The sequence below is a fragment of the Cupressus sempervirens genome, chromosome 1, assembly GCF_028749045.1.
Source record: "Cupressus sempervirens isolate cs-2001-9-10 chromosome 1, ASM2874904v1, whole genome shotgun sequence".
Lineage (NCBI taxonomy): Eukaryota > Viridiplantae > Streptophyta > Pinopsida > Cupressales > Cupressaceae > Cupressus > Cupressus sempervirens.
In genome coordinates this window covers 16,990,324-17,011,030 of record NC_143118.1, presented here as the reverse complement: position 1 = coordinate 17,011,030, position 20,707 = coordinate 16,990,324, and the positions used below count along the sequence as shown (strand labels likewise).

Genomic DNA, 20,707 nt, shown 5'->3' with positions numbered 1-20,707 from the left:
TGCTTGTCATCTATTTTTAGGAAGGACTTGGCAGTATGACAGGGAGGTAGTGCATCATGGGAAGGAAAACAAGTATTCTTTCAAGAATCACCTATAGGATATAGTTGATAGTGGAGGAAGAAAAGGTAGAGAAGGCTATTTCCAAGACATTGTTGATGAGTGGGAAAGAGTTCCTCAAGGACTTGAAGTAAGGTGAAGAAGTAGGGTATGTCATCATGGTGAAGCCCAAGGAGGAGAAGCAATCTTTACAAAACACCTATACCTATAGAGGTACAAAATCTATTGGATCAGTTCAAAGATATAATTTGTGATGAAATACCACCAACACTACCTCCAAAGAGAGGCATAAGTCATCAGATTGACTTCATACTAGGAGCATTACTACCAAACAAAGCTTCATACAAGATGACTCTAGAGTAGAATAAGGAGATTACAAGGCAAGTCTAAGAGTTGCTTGATCACGAGCTAATTAGGAAGAGCATCAATCCATGTGTCCTATCAGTTGTCCTAGCACCTAAAAAGGGAGGTAAGTGGAGAATGTTCACTAACTCTAGATCAATTAATAGAATCACAATTAGCTATAGATTTCCTATTCCTAGGATAGAGGATTTGATGAAATTTCTAGATGCGGCTAGGTACTTTTCCAAAATTAATCTCAAAAGTGGATATTATTGGATTAGGATGAACGAGGGAGATGAGTGTAAGTCTTTATTTAAGACTACTAATGGTCTCTATGAGTGGTTGGAAATGCTATTTAGCCTTACCAATGCACCAAGTACCTTCATGGGAGTCATGAATGAGATTTTGAAAGACTACATAAAAGTATTTGTTGTTGTATACCTAGATGGCATCCTCATCTTCAACAAGACAAAGGTGGAGCATATGAATAGCCTAGAAATGGTGTTGAAGAAATTTCAAGAGAAAAAGTTGACAATAAACCTAGAAAAGAGTGAGTTCATGAAGGAGGACTAGTGTATTTTTGGTTTGTACTATCCCAAGGGAATCTGAAGATGGACAAGGACAAGGTGGAGGCAATCTTGAGTTAGCCTACCCCTAGATCTGCTACTGAGGTCAAAAGTTTTCATGGCCTAGCATAGTTCTATAGGAAGTTTGTGAGGAGATTTAGTGAAATTTGTGCACCAATGAATGACACCATCAAAGGAGGCATGAAGACCAAGTTCACATGGACCAAGGGAGTAGGTGCAAGTTTTGAGAGGTTGAAGAAAAAAGTGGTAACACAACCAATATTGGTTTTCCCTAGTTTTGAGAAGCCATTTGTGGTGGAATGTGATGCTAGTAACATAGTAGTTGGGACAATTTTTAGCCAAGAGGCCAGACAAATAGCATTTTTTAGTGAGAAGCTTAATGAAGCTAAGAAAAGGTATTCAGCATATGATCTAGAGCTTTATACACTTATCCAAGCCCTCAAGAACTAGAGAGATTACCTATTGCCTAAGGAGTTTGTGATCTTCACAAATAACCAAGCCTTAAGCTTTATCAACTCACAGGAGAAGCTAAGTTGAGGCACATCAAATGGATGGAGCTCTTGCCTACACTCTCACAATCAAACACAAAAAGGGCACAAACAATAAGGTGGTAAATGCTTTGGGCGGGATCTTGCTGACAGTACAAGAAGTCAAGTTGCAAAGCATAAGATTGGATAGATTCAAGGACATATAGGAGGAGGAAACTGAATTTTTAGAGGCCTGCAAGGTATGTACTAACTTTTCCAATCATTTTCATAGTGACTTTGTTGAATACACCTTGCAGAATGCATTATTGTTCAAAGGTTAATAGTTGTGCATCCCAAGGGGATCTATGAGGAAAAATCTCATACAAGAGAAGCACAATGGGAGCATGAGTGGGTACTTTGGTTTTAACAAGACTTTAGACCTTGTGGAGAGGTTCTATTACTAGCCCAAGATGCAAAGGAATGTAACAAGGTATGTGGAGAAGTGCCAAATATGTTAGAAGACAAAGGGCATTTCATCAAATGTAGGACTCTACCAACCTCTACCCCAAATATGTTAGAAGAAAAAGGGCATTTCATCAAATGTAGGACTCTACCAACCTCTACCCATTCCTAATAGGCCTTGGGAATGCATCAACATGGACTTCATAGTGGGCTTGCCAAGGACTATAATAGGATTAGATAGTGTGTTGGTGGTGGTAGATAGGTTTGGTAAGATAAGCCAATTCATCCCATGCGAGACAACACATGATGCAAGCAATATTGCCAATCTATTCTTCAAGGAAATTGTTAGGATACATAGCTTACCAAGGAGCACAATTGCTAACAAAAATGTCAATTTTATGGGGCACTTTTGGAAGACCCTATGGAAGAGGCTTGGGACAAATATAGCTCATAGGTGTGCCTACCATCCCCAAATAGATGGGTAGACAGAGGTCATCAATAGGTTTTGAGGAAACCTATTAAGGTGCCTTACCAAGGAGTATGGGAAAAGTTGGGAACAAATCATCCCTCAAGCTGAATTTTTGCATACAATGATAGTAAGAAAATAACAATAGGGTTAAGCCCTTTCCTAATGTTGTATGGGACTCATCAAAGGGGCATCATGGAGATAAGACACTTACCAAGCCAAGCCAACATTAGTGGGCATGCTGATGACTTTGTTCAATCCATGAAAGAAGTGCATAATCAGGTTAAGAAGACCTTAATGGAGGCAAATCAAAAATTGAAGGAGAAAAATTATGAGGGTAGAAGAGAGTTGTAGTTTCAAGTGGGAGACTTGGTGATGGTTTATCTAAAAAAATATAGATTGAAAAAGGGCATCCCAAGTAAGTTGTAGATGAAGAGGATTGGGCCATGCAAGGTATTTGAGAAGTATGGGCCCAATGCCTACAAGGTAGACTTACCCAAGGACATGGCTATCTCTCTCATCTTTAATGTCAAAGACCTAAAAATTATAAGGGTCCTAAGGTGGATGAATTAGAGTATTAGGAATAGCCAAGCAAGGATATCTCAGATCTACAAGTACCTGAAGGAAGCAACCACGGGTGGATAGGATATTGGATTCTAGGGTGAAGAAGAGTACAAGGAACAAGGTTTATAAGGAACATGTAGTGAAATGGTTGGATACACCTAAAGCTAAGGAAACTTGGATTTCTATGAATGATTTCAAGAAGCATGACATCAACAAGGAATTCCTCTCTCCAGCAATAGCTTAGGTTTCTTCTTGCAAGGGGAGAATGATGTAGGAGCACCTAGGGGTAAAGGTGGAACCCTAATGCATTTTTGCTTTGTAAATGGTCTGACCAACCATTGAGTAAATAAGGATTAGGAATAAATTCCCAAGGTAATTTTAGGAGGTTTGAATACCTATGGGATTTGGAATGTGAGTCAAGTTTTTTCAATTAGGTCCTAATAGGCAAAAATTGCTTAGAAATGCTCAATAAGGAAAAATGTGGCCAAAAAACCCTAAAAGGGGGCAAGATGTGTTCAAAAGTGGCACTTAGGTGTTGTAGGTTCATCTTATAAGGTTTTATAACAAACTAGTCAAGTTTGAAGGCTCAATTTGCAGAATTGTAAAAGTTGTCAAAAAGTTACTCATTGACAACTTTGCAATTTTTGCAAAAATGCATAGAAACTTTTTGCACAATTTTGAGGAATGAACTACATGGGTAGTTATGTCTTGAAACAAAGGCCAAGATAGAGGAGGGAGCCTAGTTAAAAACCTTTCAACTCATTTCCAAGGGTTAGATACTCAATTGTATGAATATCACATTCTGAAGGAGAATTTTGTGTGATAGAAAACATGATTTGAAGGATTGAATGAAGGAGTTGGATTAAATGGCTTACTATTTTAGATGGAATAGTACCTTGGAATCCTATTTTGAATCTATGCATACTTTTTTTGGTCTTAAGCAATCATTTGATAAGGTTTTAAAAGTCATCTAAGTTTTGTGTTCTTGTTGTCTAGTTTTGTGTTGCCAGCACTAAAATGGCTATGGTTTGAAATTCCTTGGTGAAAACACCATGGCTCTTAGAAATCAATAAATAGCCCCTATATAATATGTAAAAAATGGTTTTGGGGTCTATTAAATTCAAGAAGTTAATTTTTCAAGTGAGCCCTAGGCAAGTAGTAAAGGCTTGGCAAGGTGCAATGAAAGCTTGAATTGAAGTTTTGGTGAGAACAGTGGATTGGCACATGCCAGTCTTGCTTAGGAAATGAAGAAGTAGGTTATTAAGGGTAAAAAAACACAAAGTAGGAGGTTGGATGTGTATTTTGGAATAATTTGTGAAAGATTCAATGACATTGCCTTTGAAACCCTTAAAATAGGGGTTTTTTGGAACCGTACTGTATAGTCACCTCAGAGACCTAAGACCTAGAAAAACTTTAGGCGTGGGTCATTTGGAAGAAAATGCATGAAGAAAAAAAGTGGCCTTGTTAATATTTTTTGGGAGTTATAGCTTGTTCCTTGTTTTTAGGAGGGCTAATAGGGGCTCTTAGGGCTACAAGGGAAAATAGGTCAATTTGGAGTTGTGGGTGTGTGAAAATCAAAAGAATGATGCAAATGGTAGGGAATGTGTTAAGAACCTCATAAGGGTGGTTCAAGATTTATTTTGGCCCTTTAGGTGCATTTGGTGAATTTTTGGCACTCTAGGTCAAATAGTGCACAATTAACGAACTGAAGGTAGAGGATGGAAACTTGAATTATTGGGTGAGTTTCTTGGTGAAAGGGGATTGGGAAGGAGTCCTCTAGGTTGGAGTTTGGGATAGTAACCCTGATTAGGCTAGGAGAAGCCTTGGAAGAGCAAGAAATCTCTAAAGTGAAGAAGCTCCTCATCATCTAGGCTCCTCCACTTCTTAGAGAGGGATACAAACAATTTCTCTTGGTATACTCATGACCATCCTCAAAACCAAAAATAAAGACTATACCAATAACACATCTATTATATCATACATAAAATACCTAGATATATGAACATGAGACTTATCTAACTATTGGAGAGGGTTCAAAAAATTATCATTTAGGAATTCATTTTTATCTACAATACAATATCCCAAAATTTCATGCCTTCCAAATAATTTTGGAAGTGACCGAATTGAACTTAAAACATTTTTTGTATTGTCTTGCCACTTTATTTCACACTTTAATTTGTTGGCATTTCATTTTTTGTCAATAGTCATATGATAGAGTTATATGATTTTGCACAAGAGAAAACTATCTTGCTATAATACTCAATGATATGAACCATGTAGTTGGCTATTTAAGTAGTTTAGAGTGTCTTGTTACCCTTTTCTTTTACATAGCCAACATCATGTGATGAGGAGGCAAGTTGTTTTATGTTCTGTAACCTTACAATAGACCCTTGTCCCTACTTTCTTCTTAAGGGTTACTCATGATCCCTTGGAGTCACACTACTCTTATTTTCTACTTTCTCAACATGGCATAATAACAACAACATCCTCAAAACTCCTTAGATCTAGCAAATCCACTTCTCAAACTACCTTTGTCTTAGGCTTCAAGGCTTCAAATTAGCATAAGCATGTCAACACCCACTTCTACACTTCACTACCACTCCAACCATTATTCCTTAGGTTAAAAGAACCAAAAATTAGTTGGTTCCAAGGATCAGATGTTCTTTAAGTACCTAGTTTCACCCAAGTAATCTATTAGGTCAATGAGCCCCAATTAAGCTTCCCTAATCAATTTTCAGACTACTACCCTCACATGATAGATGATCTTACTGAAAGAATCCCATTTTTGAATACTCATTTGAATCTTGTATCAAACTACCAAGTTTCATGATTGGGTCATGACATTTGACTAGAGTTGCTTCTTTAAGGTGGCTATTAGGCCTCTAAGGGCTAATTCTCTGCTATTATGATAGTTTTAGGTTTTAGAGGGATTATTTGTACAAACTAATTCTCCTATCACTTCAAAAACTTTAGAAACATCCCAAATAACCTTTCAAAAGTGTTCAAACCCCTTTTCTTCCTTTAATAACACCATTTCTACCACTTTGTTCATGCAAAATCACCTGTCACATAGATATGTATGGCACTAGGGCTCACTTCCATAAATGGAGATTTAAAGTGGAAAAACAAAATATTCCAATATGCTATAGTACATGTGATTGGACCACTTTTAAACCTTAATTGTAGGTCCAATTTCTAATTTGTTAGGTCAAAACCTAGTTTGTGAGGGTTTCAACCTAGCAATACAAAATTGCTTCTCTGTTCCTTCCCTTATCACTTTAGGGTTTCAAAATACATACATTTGAAATGTAAATATATACTCTAACAAGATCCAAAAATAATTATCACTTACCAATCCATATGCATAAGAAACACATATTGTTACATAGAAATTATTGCAAAATCTCCTTTGTTCTTACCCTTCAAAGTTGCCAAAAGCTTCACCAACCATATTCAACCCATTACAAAGTTTTTTGAACCATTTCCAATGGTTCCTAACTAGATTTTTAAATTAGTTTCCCATTGGTAACCAAAATGCTCAACTTGACAACTTTTTGCAAAATTTTGTCAAATTTTGTCATTGACAACTTGGCATTTTTTGCATTTTTCAACTTACTATCTTTCCTAGGACTAGTAACACCATGAAATGAATTCACACATCACAAGATAACATCATAAATAAGATAAAGGGGTAATTGCATTGGTTTGACCCCAGTTGACCATATATGTACAACTTTCCCTAATTGGTCCTAAAGGACATTTTAATGCCAGATTTGGCTTACAATAACACAAACCCATTACACAATTGGTTTAGAAAATCCAACTAAACTTATTAAAATGATGTTTGGTTCCTTATTGCATGTTTTGGGTGCTCCTACAACATCATGTTAAAGTTTGCTATTGCTTATTTTTGTGCCCCACCAAAATTTGAATTCAAATACAAACCTCACCCAACGGTCACTCTCCAGTTTAATATTATTTTAGACATCCTAGAAATATCAAAAAAATGTTAAATGATCAGACCTTATGATTTATTTTTGTAGGCCCACTAATTCCTCATCGTTGGATCAATCACAATCAACGGTTGGCGCTATGTCGCTATTGAAAGTTGCACGTCATTTTTCATTAGTGACATAGCACCCTTTTGCCACATGTCAGGTGGCTCCTCCCTTTCCCTAATTATTTCTCTGGCGTTGGGTTTTGCTAAGTACGGTGGGTTCTATGGCGCTATCGGTTAGCCAGTTGATCCTGATACACTAAGGATTTGGGTGTTATTCTTAGTGCTACTAGCCTTTGGAGGCATTCAATCAAACACCATGGCAACTCTAGTACAAATCTACTGGTTTCGAGCAAAAACGGTGCTGGTATGTAAAAATCATCTTTGATCTTTTGTGATTTTCAAGCTTTCTATGAAATTGCAGCTTTTATGAAAACTTTGTTATGGATTCATTTCATAGAAATAGTCATTATTCCCACCCATATCATGAAAATTTTATTCCTCATCCCTCATATTGTCAATTTCAATCTACATCCCAAGCTGTTTATAGCCAAGCTACTCAAAATTTTGACCCACTTGCTTCTACTCCATTAGTCCCAACATCCTTAATTGAAGAACTTAAAGATATGTTGTTGGGATTCCAAAGAAAGATGGATTCATGGGATAGGAAGATAGATGAACAAGATGAGCAGTTATTGGCCTGGGATAGACAACTTGAGGAGATTGATGGGTAGCTTGATGAGGTTGCAAGTCAATAAGAACTTGAGAGACAGTAGGAGGAGATGGCCTACCAAGCCTACCTCCAACATGAGGAAGAAGAGAGGGATAAACAGAGACATTTTTAGGAGAACCTTGCAAGGCAAATTGTTGTAGCAAGAGAGGAGGAAATAAGGCTCCAATTAGCTCATTTTCAAACCAAAGAGGTAGATACCCCCCCTTCTCCCAAATATGTCATCCCAAGCTTTAGGAGGCCCCCTCCCTTACAAGAGCCTACTATTGTAGCCCCTCCATCCCCTGTAAGAGAGAGTTGGACTAGTCATGAACCTCCCAAGCCTATCACTATTAGGTTATTTCCAGGTGGGCCTATTGTATGGACTTCTGATGGTTCAAATATAGAGTTTTGGGAGAGTGAATCCAAATCCACAAAGATTCCATGTGAGGAGTTGTAGTCTGCTAAGGAGAACAAAGAGGAGGTTGCTGAGCCAAAGGAAGAGGACCCAATCCTCTTATTTGAAGAGCTTCCCTCTTTTGCTGAGGAAGAAGAAGGAGATAATAAGGTTGTTCCTCCCTTTGAGGAACAACATGGCTTTTGAGCCCTTGCCAGTGAATGAGGATCTACTACAAGTTGAGAAGGAAGAGGATCTTTTGTTGCAGCAAACAACCCTCTATGATGTGGGAGATCACACCATACAAATAGATCCAAAGGAAGTGGTTCATGGGTAGCATGAACAAGATGTGGAAAAAAATCAAGAGGAGGAGCCACTTCCAAACCAGTTGAAGACTACCATTGTAGAGAACAATCAAGTGGTCAAGGATGATTCCTCTAGCCCTACACCATCAAGAGGGTGCCCCATAAGGTATCTAGCTTTGCAACAAATCAGCAAGTTGCCCCCAGTCATGCTCACTCCAGAGCATGAGGAAGATTATTACAAAGAGGAGCAGGTATGTCTTGCTGCATAAGGTAACACCCCAGTGCTAGAAAGCTTCACTGTTTTCAGCATTGGGAAGGAGTTGTTTCATGTAGCAATGTGCTTTTGATACCTATTGATCCATTTGGCTGCCCTTTTGCATGGAACAAGAAATCAATTGGTGAGAAAAGGCAGCTATTTCAGAAAACCAGTTAATGGGTTTGTTTGACCCCTCTCCTTGTAAATACTTGTACATAGTTAGCATAGTTCCATTTCCAATTTGTTTCCTGCTTTTCTAAGAAGTGCACGAGCATAGGATTGTCTCAGTGAGACGATAGTTTTTGCAATTTTGAAGGTTGCAGAAGGAGGCTTTCGTCTCTGGTTCTAGTTGCAGAGACAAGGGTTTCAGGGTTTTCCTCTCAGAGGTAGGGTTAGGGTTTCACAGTGCTCAGGATCTACATTTTTTTTGACTTTGTAGCCCAACGGATGCTTCAGGCCACTGGTAATATGCGTAGCAGGCTCGCATCCCCTGTGAGTCACCAAAAATGTTGCTTATTTTTGCGCCTCGCCAAAATTTGAATTCAAATACAAACCCTGCCTAATGGTCACTCTCCAGTTTAATATTATTTTAAACGTCCCAAAAATATCAAAAAATTGTTAAATGATCAGACCTTATGATTTATTTTTGCAGGCCCGTGAATTCCTCATCATTGGATCAATCACGATCAATGGTTGGCGCTATGTCACTGTTGAAAGTTGCATGTCATTTTGTGTTAGCAACATAGCACCCTTTTGCCGCATGTTAGGTGGGTCCTCCCTTTCCCTGATTGTTTCTCTGGCACTGAGTTTTGCTAAGTATGGTGGGTGTTATGGTGCTATCGAGAAATTTTTTCTTCTCGCTATTAGCGACATAGCTCGCAGACAGAAAGTGTTACTGTGGCGAAGTTCAGAAACACGGTGGGTCCCAGGTATGCCCTATCAAATACTAATGATGAATTTGTTAGACACGTTGGTAGTTGATCAGTTTTCATTGGCTAAAGAATGATTGTGCAGAATGTGGGTCCTGCTTCACTTGGCAGGTCGTAAATGAGGGTTGTCAGATAGGTTGGCATGTGGCCAGTTTCTATTGGTTAGTACACTAATAAGTCAGATCTATCTTGAACGCCATCAGATCTTGTTCAGATCAACGGCGGGTGCTATCTCACTGTGGAAAGCTGCGAGAATTTTAACCATAGCGACATAGTGCCTTCGTGACGCATGGCACGGATGACGTAATGAGCCCACCCTTCTCCAAAGCAATATTACAGCTCATCCTCGGTGGCATGTTGTCAGGTGGGTCATAGTACAGTGGCAATTTTTCATTGGTCCATTTAGCTAGCTCAGTGTGAAGTCGTGAGATTTTGTTAATCATCATCAGATCTGAGGGAAATCAACAGTAGGCGCTATGTAATGGGCACCCCTGAATGTCCCAAAAACTAAACCAAATTGCTGAAAGGAATTATGTCAAACAGTTTGCATTCAACCTCTTATTTCTCCATTTAATGTTTTAAACCCCTTATAACTCCAAAAACCAAACATTTATTTGTTTGTTGTGTTTGTGCATGGAATTGATATCATACAACATAAACAAGAAAGAAACTACAATAATATGCAAAGTGGAAATGAACTACAACCAAATAAATGTTATTTTCAGAATTCATAAAACCAAATACATGGCAGATTTATCAACTCACTAATTACTTCAGCATTATTGACATAATACTCCAGCACATGCTTTCAAACTTGCTGCTACAGTACTTTGTCGTTCAATTAGTCCACTACCTTCGTAATATCATTCTCTCAAAGCGGCATAAGTGTCGAACAAGTAGTGAAGAATATATGAGCAAAATACCAAATCCGCCTGTAGCCGGAAATGCAACTAAACTGCCTGATAATGAAGTCGATAACAAAGAATTCCAAAGGCCAAACCCCAAGGGAATGATGTCTAGAATATTACAAGAGAGGATAAACGTCCTCAAATGCCAAGAACAGAGCTGCAACTCACACACCAATTTCTTCTCATATTCAACCTATCCAATGAAGCCACAAATGCTTCCTTTTATTCAATTCCCAAGGGTCCGCTCAACTCATATGGGCAATGTGGGATAAAAGATGTGTAATATATAAAACATATATTAAAATACCCCTTATGTCTCCCTTGGGTACACATCACCATAAAATAAATATTAAAGTAACACTTTAACAGTTTACAATTAAATTAGACGTTACCTTAATAAAACTTCAGGCATTAAAATGTATTAGCAATCGAACTCCGAATAATGCGAGTGATAGCTCATCAAAAAGCTCTCACTGAGGAGTATCGAATCCAATCACCAAAATTGACCTGCATTGTGTCCTGTCGACTTACTAAATATAGTAAGTATGCCTGAAACTAAGTAAATCAACTTCATTTTGGCCCAAACTGGAAATGACTAGGCCAAAACACTCTAGGATCCCATTAAACCCTTCGTTAGCCCTCAGGACCATGTAGAACAAGGCTAACGCACACACACTTGGTCAACTACTAAAATGGGGACATTACATGCTATCTCGCTATGGGAAGCTACGAGAATTTTAACCATAGCGACATAGTGCCCTTTCGCCATGTGGATCAATGGGGCCAAGTCTCGCCAAGATAGATATGCCAGGATGTGCCAGGTGGCTTCCAAGTGGATTCATGGATCAAAAACCTTATGGAGGCAAGCGCAGATCTTCCATCATCATTGATCTCGTGGAGATCAACGGCGAGCGCTATCTCACTATGGAAAGCTACGAGAATTTTAACCATAGCAACATAGTGCCTCAGTGACACGTAGCAGGGTAGGGCTAAGTGTTATGAAACTGCAGAGATGGTACCAGTTTGAGCCGAGTCAGATGCCAGGTGTGTTGAGGTGTTTCGAGGGCCCAGAAGTTTTAAAGGGGCAAGTACAGCATATGGTGAGTCTTTCACTATTGTCAGATCGACATGGATCTATGGTCCTCACTAACTCGCTATGGGAAGATGCATGTTGTTTAGGTATAGCGAGTTAGTGACCTAGTGACACATGGATTGTGGGTCCTATTTCCTTGCGAGCTGCAAAACGTAGGGCTACTTGATAGATTTTATTGTACTTTCAAGGCCATCAGATGGTGGTAGATCGATGGTCCTCACTATCTCGCTATGGAAAGGTTCTCAAAAGATATGCATAGTGAGATAGCAACTTGAGGACACATGTCCTCGTAGGCCTAGGAAGGGAATGCTAAGTGTTAATAGTGAGGGCTAGTAGTTAGCGAGACCATCGCAGTCAGGGTTTTGAAGAGATGGTGCGGTTAGTAACGAAGGATATGGTCAAACTCGTGAAGACCCGCAAGGTGGCATAAATAAATAAGCTCATTGGTCCATGTGGCTTGTCCTTCTTGCAGAGTTTAGTTGACTTGCTGACTCTACTAATTCATGCACCAAAAATGACAAGAGATCAAGTTTTTGCGCGAATATGATCTTCATGATCAATTCCAACCACCAGAAGTGAATGTGAGACAAGGAAGAGCACTCCACCGCCCCCATTTGATCCATCTACCTGATTAGAGCACAGTTATGGCGCTGCCTCTATCTTCTCAAGGCCTTGTTTTAGTTAATAATCAGATTTCATGGTACCGAAAGGCTCTACTTAGATCAGATTTCCTCAGATCCCCATGATTATTCTTGGTAGAGCCTTGATGGCAGTGGTTGCAGGATAGTTTTGGAGGGAAAATCTCAAGTTATGCCTGAACTATAAAGGCAATTTTTGTAAATTTTTTAAAGGTCGATCATTCTCTGTTGTTCTCTGTTGTTGCTCTACAATTCTACTGTAAAATTCCCTTTGCCTCTGAACTGTATGATTTTTTGTCTTATCTCCTTTAGCCATTGGTATGAAAGCGCAAGAATTCTTTGCCTCTTACTGTGTTTTGTAGAGATCTATAATCTGCATGACTGTATCTCCTTGGTCTATGAATGATAATATAAGCAAATCTCTCTTTCCTTGTGTCATTCATCTTGGTCTTCTGATCTGCACGTGATTATTAGATTAAAGCAAGTCTAAATGTGTATATCCTTAGTTTCATTCTAGTTCAATAGTGCATATATGGGAAGAGATTGGTCTGAACACTCTATTTTGGTGCATCACCTCTTTAGATTAGATTAGGTAGATTTTCTTTCATGCTCTCCTTCTCCATTTTCCTCTCCAAGAGTAGTTAGGTGCATCCTGATAGTAAGAGGAAGTTGGCCTTCTCCGGAGACTCAACCTCATAGTTCAAGTCCCACAGCTTGGAGGTTGTTTCCATGTTTCACTAGGTTGTCCTCATGCATAGGCTTTGGACAAGGGTGCAAACTTAAGTGACAACAGTTCCCTCCCAAAGGGCAACGTTGGTTATTTTAATCTCAAAATCACATATGAAATCAACTTCATCTTGAAAAAGCTCTCTTTATTGAATGTTTAATAGCTACACAAAATTGTGCATGTTAGGAAAATGTGTCTTAATGTTGCATTTAGATAGGATTAATTTTTCAAGCAATATTAACAACAGAAAATTCACCATCACTTATGTGTTTACAATATTTGGTGTTGCAATGACTAGATGAATAATAGATAGGTTATATATTCTTTTTCCACCACTGGAGCTGAGTGTATGCCAACTACTTATGTTTGTAAAGAAGTCATTTGGCTTATAATATTGTGTTTTGTTAGATAAGTTAGAGGGGGGTGAATAAGTTATCCTCAAGTCCTCTAAACAATTCAAAATAGTTTTAACAATTTAAACTCATCGACAAATTCACTCTTTATACAAATTAAAATTACTCAACCAAATCACAACAATAAATAAAAAAATTGTAATAGTTTTCACAAATATCATGTAAAACACTCATGCACACATTAACACTAGTATTTTCAATGTGGAAACTCAATATGGTAGAAAACACCCGAGACTTCTCACCCAAAAATAATTCACTCTTCTAAGAGCCAACCCTATTAAAGGTTACATGCACATTTTCTAGATGTGACCATGTTAGGGGATTTTCACCAAAGATCATCTAGACCATATCACCATTGAATGAGTTTCCTATATAAAGGACTTAGAAACATTCTTTGAAATGTCACCTTACCAAAAAAATTATAAATAGGGCTATTAAATCCACTCGATTAAGATATTTTTTACTACAATGGTTAGAGAGTAATAGTGAAATAATTTGATAAATATGCAACTACATTTTCTTGTTTAGATCTCCATTCTACTCATATATTTCCTTATTAATTGGCCACCACGCTAACTCCTTTAATCCACTTCACTTCACACTTCACATAAGCTCAGTATGCCCTTCAACAATTCCTTGGCTATTAATTCTTTCAACAACTTTTCCAACAACTTGACCAACAACTTTTGCCTTCTTCTCTCATCCTTATATAGACAGATTTTTGTTGTTAAATCACATTCATTAAGGTTTCCATGAAATCCTCGCATTTACACAATCAATTACCAACTTATATGCATTGAATATTTTCTAGGTAAAATATTTTACGGATCATTACAATTGCATTTTCACCTTGGAACTTGAACTTTTATTGGATCTCAAAACGAGTTTTGAATCTTCCCTGTCTGATTTTACATTTCCAATTTCATCCATTGATCTTGCAAATTGACTTCATCCTTATCTTGGAATATTCTAAAATAGTCCACATCTTTAGTTGTTTATGTCCTTCACTTGATCTTCAATAAACTATTCTTCTTTACCAAACTATATTTTTGCTTCATTGAACACCTCCATAACTTGGTTAACATTACACTTGGTTAATAGAATTATCTCTCAGTAACCATCCTTGCTTGGTTATATCTTTTTCTTAGTACCACCATTAACTTTACTTAATTAACCTTCCTTCCTCTTCTTTTATTGATGACCATTTTAGCTCAATGCAACTCACTAATTTCTTAACTTTTCACCTTACAAATCCATTTGCTTCTTACCAACCAAAATAACTTGCTTGTGCATCATCTTAGTAATTTATCAAAACAATATCATGTTGCGATAGACCAGTTCATCAGTTTCCCAATTAAGTTCAAATACTTATTATTACTTCTTCATCATATTCTATGTTTACCATCCAATCTCTATTCTACACCACATGATTAAGATGATTTGCAACTTACTTGAATCAGTATTGTCAATCAACATGACATTAATGATGATGTAATAACTAATCTAACTCTTCTACTTACAATTCATAACTCGATTACCTAACCGTATTCCTTATCAATATTACTTCCATTCATTAGCATGATCCATGTCCAACAATGTTCAAAAATTAGAATAAACAAGGAGCAGTGAAAGTTCAAGTAGAATCATGTTCAAATTTTCCATGCTAGGACCAAGCACACAAAGTTTCAACATCATTTTGTTAGAAATACAGTTGAGGATTGCAAGGTGAAGTTGGATAAGGTTAAGGCTTTGATTAATGTTGTAGATTCATTAACTAAGGTTTTGATCATGGATAAGTTCATACAATGTTTAGATTCTATGGCCTTCATGGCCCCTAACAATTGATATGTGATGTACATACTCACTTTTCTCTTGCAAGGTGCTCCGCAAAAAGGAATACTTTTAGGAAAATGTGTCTCAACTTTGCATTTACATAGGGTTACCATTTTTAATAATATTTTTTGGCATGAATTTTCCCTATTCTTTTTTGGAAGGTTCAAGTTGGCTAGATATACATGATGATAAACTTTCACTACAACATCATGTCTAGTTTTGAAGATATTAAATTTTTCATTTTAGAAAATTGTTGAAGAAATATTTAAAAATCAAAAATTGAAGTATTTTGAGGATCCAAAAAGTGTTAAAAATGTGGATAAATATAGTAGCTTTTAGGAGATAGAGAACATCATGATCATGTAAAACTTCAAACAATTTATCAATCAGACACCTAGTTAAAAAGTTATGGCCTCTAGAAGTTTGATATCCTAACATAGGAAAAGTAAAAACATATTAAACACATAAAAGAAAGTTGTAATGGGAAGTAACATTTTTTGGTGTATGTATTGACGTATCCTAGAGTATTCTTGATAGGAGATAAGATGGGCGCCATTTTACAAGTGAATTTTTACTCATAATTTTGTAATATCGTTCAACAATTTCATGTATTCTAGATCTCATCTATATATTACGTGTGTGAGATGAAGGGTATGTCTAAGAATCTTGTAGTTACTTTACTGATCTAGTGGATCTAGAGAACTTGAAAAATTTATAGTCTTAGAATCTTACGGAATGAACATCAGTGACTAGAGCTTACTAATACAATCCTGATGCATTTTGAATCACATCGAAAGGAGAAAATTTATAGTCTTAGAATCTTACGGAATGAACATCAGTGACTAGAGCTTACTAATACAATCCTGATGCATTTTGAATCACATCGAAAGGAGATCATGGTGAAAAGTTATGCTTGGTCAAAGTTTGGGTCAAACTAGCAAACTAGAGGTCGACTTATATAAAAGAGGTAAAATTTAACCATCTCAAAAGTGGTTAATAATGGGTTTCAAATTAAAGATCTCATTGAAATCTTTCTTGTGGTGTTTGTTTCATTGTCAATGAAGATTTTATGTGGAAGTTATGCTCATTTGAAGTTGCCTAGAAAAAGGGTTGCCCAGTCAAAATGGTGACATTAGCAACTTAGTCAACATCTGTATCCAATCTAGTAGTGACACTTAGTAGTCAATCTCAAAAAGTGGTAAAATGACATGGCAATATGTGATATGTCAAACTACAAAAGGTGGACCAATACAAGTGAGGCACATGTCTCCCTAATGGAAAATTCAAGAATGGCACGTGGCATCTCTATCCTAGAGTAACAAATTTATTTGACAAAATATGCAACATCACCATGATAGATTTATTTGACAAGTTACATTATAAATGGGAATCAAACATCAAACCTTACTCTTATGAAGATACAACTACACCAATGCACCAAGCATTTGCCTTTCTATTGTGAATGTGTTTACTTTATTTAAAGTGTCACTAAAAGACAAAAGTGGAGTTAGAGGGACTAGAACACAAACTATCCTAATCCCTATAAACTCATTGAACCATTGAGTCACCCATGAGTTTTGGGAGTAGTATTGACTTTTCATTATACAACCCATTTATTGGTGGCAAAGAGTGAAAAGAGGGCATTTAGTTTAAACCAAACACCCCAAATATATCCCTTAGCCGATTAGATATTGCTTTCTAAAAATATTTTTAAGGATTATGGGCTTATAATTGGGATTAAGGGGGATTTCTCATATATCTTACCTTATATAGGAAGTATGGAGAATTTTGTGAAAATATTATGGCTAATCCAATTATGCTCTATGTAATTGTATATAAAGGGGGTGACTTTCCTTTGTAAAAACAATTAGTCCTTGGAGAAAGAAAATAGTCTTGAGAATTTCTTGGGAGAGAAGTTTTGTAAAGGAAGGAAGAATTTTTCCTTGTGAGAGAATTTGGAAATACGAAGGCATTGTGTATTTTCTTCAAGTGCATAAGAGGGACTCCAAAGGCTTGGAGATTTGAATTTGTAACAAAGCAATTTTTCTTGGCAAATTTAATAAAGTAGTCCCTAGATTGAGATGCAGATCAAAGACGTGGTCCTGACAGGGCGAACTCTGTTATCAAAGTGTTTGCATCTCTTTATTATCTCTTTCTTATTCTTTCTATTTTTTCAAATTTATTATTCTTTATTTTATGTATTTAAACACATAGTTTAATTAAGTGTAAAGCATTAATATTGTAATTTCAATGGTTTAAATTACATACCATGCAATTACTACCTAGATTAGGGAATTAAATTTGTGTTTGGATTAAAATTATAAAACTTGTAAATTCTAGTTTACAGATCAATTACATATGGATCAGTGGTTGGTAAGGTAATCCTCATGAGAGAATCTTGCTCTCCAAGAATATTGTTATTTGTTATTTATTTTTCAATAATATATTGGGCAACTTTCAGAGTGTGGAATTTTTCTCCCAAAAAAGTTTCTTCGATGTAAAACATATTGTTGTCGTACACATGTTATTTGTGTTAATTGTATGTAAATCTTATAAAGACCTAAGAATATTTACATTACCCTCTCCTCAAGATTAGTGTAGGAAGTTGTTCCACTACTCAACTTTTTTACAATGTTATGAGACATACAATATTGAATTATAGGAGCTGCAATGGTCAAAGTTGAGTGCTCCCTATTTTTATTTTTCAAACAATTATCACCGTTGTTTCTAAGAGACTCTAGGTGCCATTGCCCTATTGCCATTTCTTTTGATGTCTAAGTTTTAGTATGCAATATTTAAATATGGTCAAAAGTATAAATAAAAAATGTTTAATCATGTACTCTTTTACAAAACTATTTAGATTTAAGTTGGACAATGATTAAAAAAAATATCTATAATTGACATCTATATGCAATCTTCAAAATGTAATTTATTTTTATTTAAGAAATAATCCTAGATTATAAGAAAATTTAATTTTTAAACTGAAACTTAAATAAATGAAACATAACTTAATTAATAATTACAAATCTCAAGCTCCTATATTTTTTATAAACAAATTTTTTTAGCAAGAGTGATTCACCATGATAGTTAATATAAACAGATTTTTTTTACAAGAGTGATTCACCATGATAATTAATATGTTAACCTAATATCTATTACAATCCATCATAATTTCTTAGAAATGTCAAACAAATCTCAAATAATTAGTAATGTTTCATTAAAAATAAATTCAAAAACATCAACCCAAATCAGAATCAGGCCGGTTACCACCGGCTAACTCAACTATTCGTAACCACGTGATTTTGCAGTGAACTGACGATCCTGAGTAGTGTCTGAATATAAATATAAATAATAATGAAATATAGGTGCCTTGTTCTAGCATTAGTAACGCGGTTTGGGTTAACGATTCTGAAAAGATGTGAAGTAAAAATGAAAACTGACCCGTATGATCGAGAGCTAAGTTGGCAGCTTTGAAGAAACGAAACTGGTCGATCTGAACAGAAAGCGAAAAGATAGTCGAATTGAAAGTATTTCCAAAATTCACGCCATGCTTAAAATTTGACCCCACCGATCTAAGATATGAATCTAGCAATCCATAGCCCAAACCCTGAGCTGCACAATTTCAACAATTATATAACAGAAGACTTAGAACTAGAGAGAAAAATCTGTAATGGAAAAACGTAATGTGAGAAGAAATTTTTAAAAAATTAATCAAACTTCGATTACAGGGCAAATAATAGCAAGGAATTGCAGAGAAAGAAGAAACAAGAAGAAATTTAGAAGGAAATTCGTTTATTTAACTGATCAAAGTTTATCACAAGGAAACTAATAGCAAAGGACTCATGGAAAAAATAAGTTTGACATTCACCTAAAATCAGAGGAGCTCTATTTTTCGAATGATAGAAGTTAATTATATCGGATAAAATAAGAGAATCGGATAAAATTCTTGCAAATAAGAAAATAAAATATGAGAAACAGACGAAATCCTTATAAATGATGTTGATTAAAACCGATCACAAGGAAAAATAATGGCAAAAAACTGTAGATAAAAAACTCATGTAGAATCGGAGAAGTTATTTGATTGTTTAGAAATTGATGACGAAGAAGAATAGCTAAATAATAGCAAGATGCAGATAAAGAAGAATAAAATAAGATAAACAGAGGAAATTTCTTACAACTGAAGAAACAAAATAAGGCAGTCGGATGAAATTCTTATAAATGGAGAAATACAACAAAAGAAATAGATGAAATTCTTACAAACGACGAAATAAACTACGAAAATCAGATTAAATGAAAAATACCGGAAGATTAGAAAACTTTTTTGAAAAAAATGATCAAACTTAGATTACAGGGAAAATAATGGCAGGAACTGCAGAGAAAGAAGAAATTCAAGTGTTTTAATTGATCAAAGTTGATAGCCAAGGAGAATAATATCAAAGGAATCGCAGAAAATTTAAATACAAATAAATTCAGATAAAAGTAGAGGAGCTCTATTTTCAAATGATCAAAGTTGATTATAACTGATAAATAGAGAATCCGATGAAAATCTTACAAATAAGGAAATAAAATAAGAGAATCGGTGTAAATTCTTACAAACGAAGTCGATTGAAAGTCGGCCGTTGCTGTAGCGACCTGTCGGACGGCCGAAAAAATGGATGCGGTAAGGAGGGAACTCGGAGGCTTCCTGCCCTGGCCTAGCCCCCTGACCTGTTCCCACGTCCAACATGGACGCTCCGAAGACGAACAATGGAGGTCTGCATTCACCTGCCTCCGCTGAATTTATCGGAAAAATAGATCCGCATTCCCCTGCCTCCCCTGAATTTACCGGAAAATTATGCTCGCATTCCTCTGCCTTCCCTGAATTTGCCAGAAAAATCGTCACCACAACAAAGAAGAAGAAATAGTTTCTTGCCCTTCTTCTTCCAGCACTCCATTTTCTACGGGCCTCAACTCGAATTAGTTTTTCTGGCTAGAGGATTTGCTCTTATATGAAAAAAAATTGGGGGCAAAGTACCTAGCGAATCCGTAGGTCATTTTTCTGCTGCGATTTTGTTTGTATGTTTTCGAATTCTACGCCATACATATAATATTTTTTGGGAGGTAGATAGCAGGTAATGGCTATCGAGAGAACAAAACTGTAAAAAATATAAAGAAAGTTCGTAAAAAAATACTTAAGTTTCCCCCTTGATAAAGATTGGCACATGTATTTCTCACATTTTTTCGAACGCTGCATCGTACATAAAGAATTTTTTTTGGGGAGGTACGTAACAAGCAGTAGTTATCCAGCTAAAATATAAAGAAAGTTTTGAAAAAAGATAAAATTAAGTATTCACTTTGGCAAGCTTAGTACATGCATTACTCACATTTTCTTGAACTTTGCATTGTATATAATATTATTTGGGGAGGTACCTAGATAACACATATATCTATTATTATTATTATTTTAGAACAGTGTACAATAATAATATTTGTTGGGGGGAGGTAAGTAGCTTTGAAGTGAGAATGAAACTTGGGTCAAATTAAATTAAGGAATAAATATGGAGGGCTTGTTATTAAT

At 36.2% G+C, this 20,707-nt stretch overlaps 1 pseudogene; it reads right to left on the bottom strand.

The window, feature by feature from the left end:
- Positions 1–20,383, bottom strand: part of LOC149575939 (GDSL esterase/lipase LIP-4-like) — a 220,757-nt pseudogene extending 200,374 nt beyond the window's left edge.
- Between the last annotated feature and the right edge of the window lie 324 nt (positions 20,384–20,707).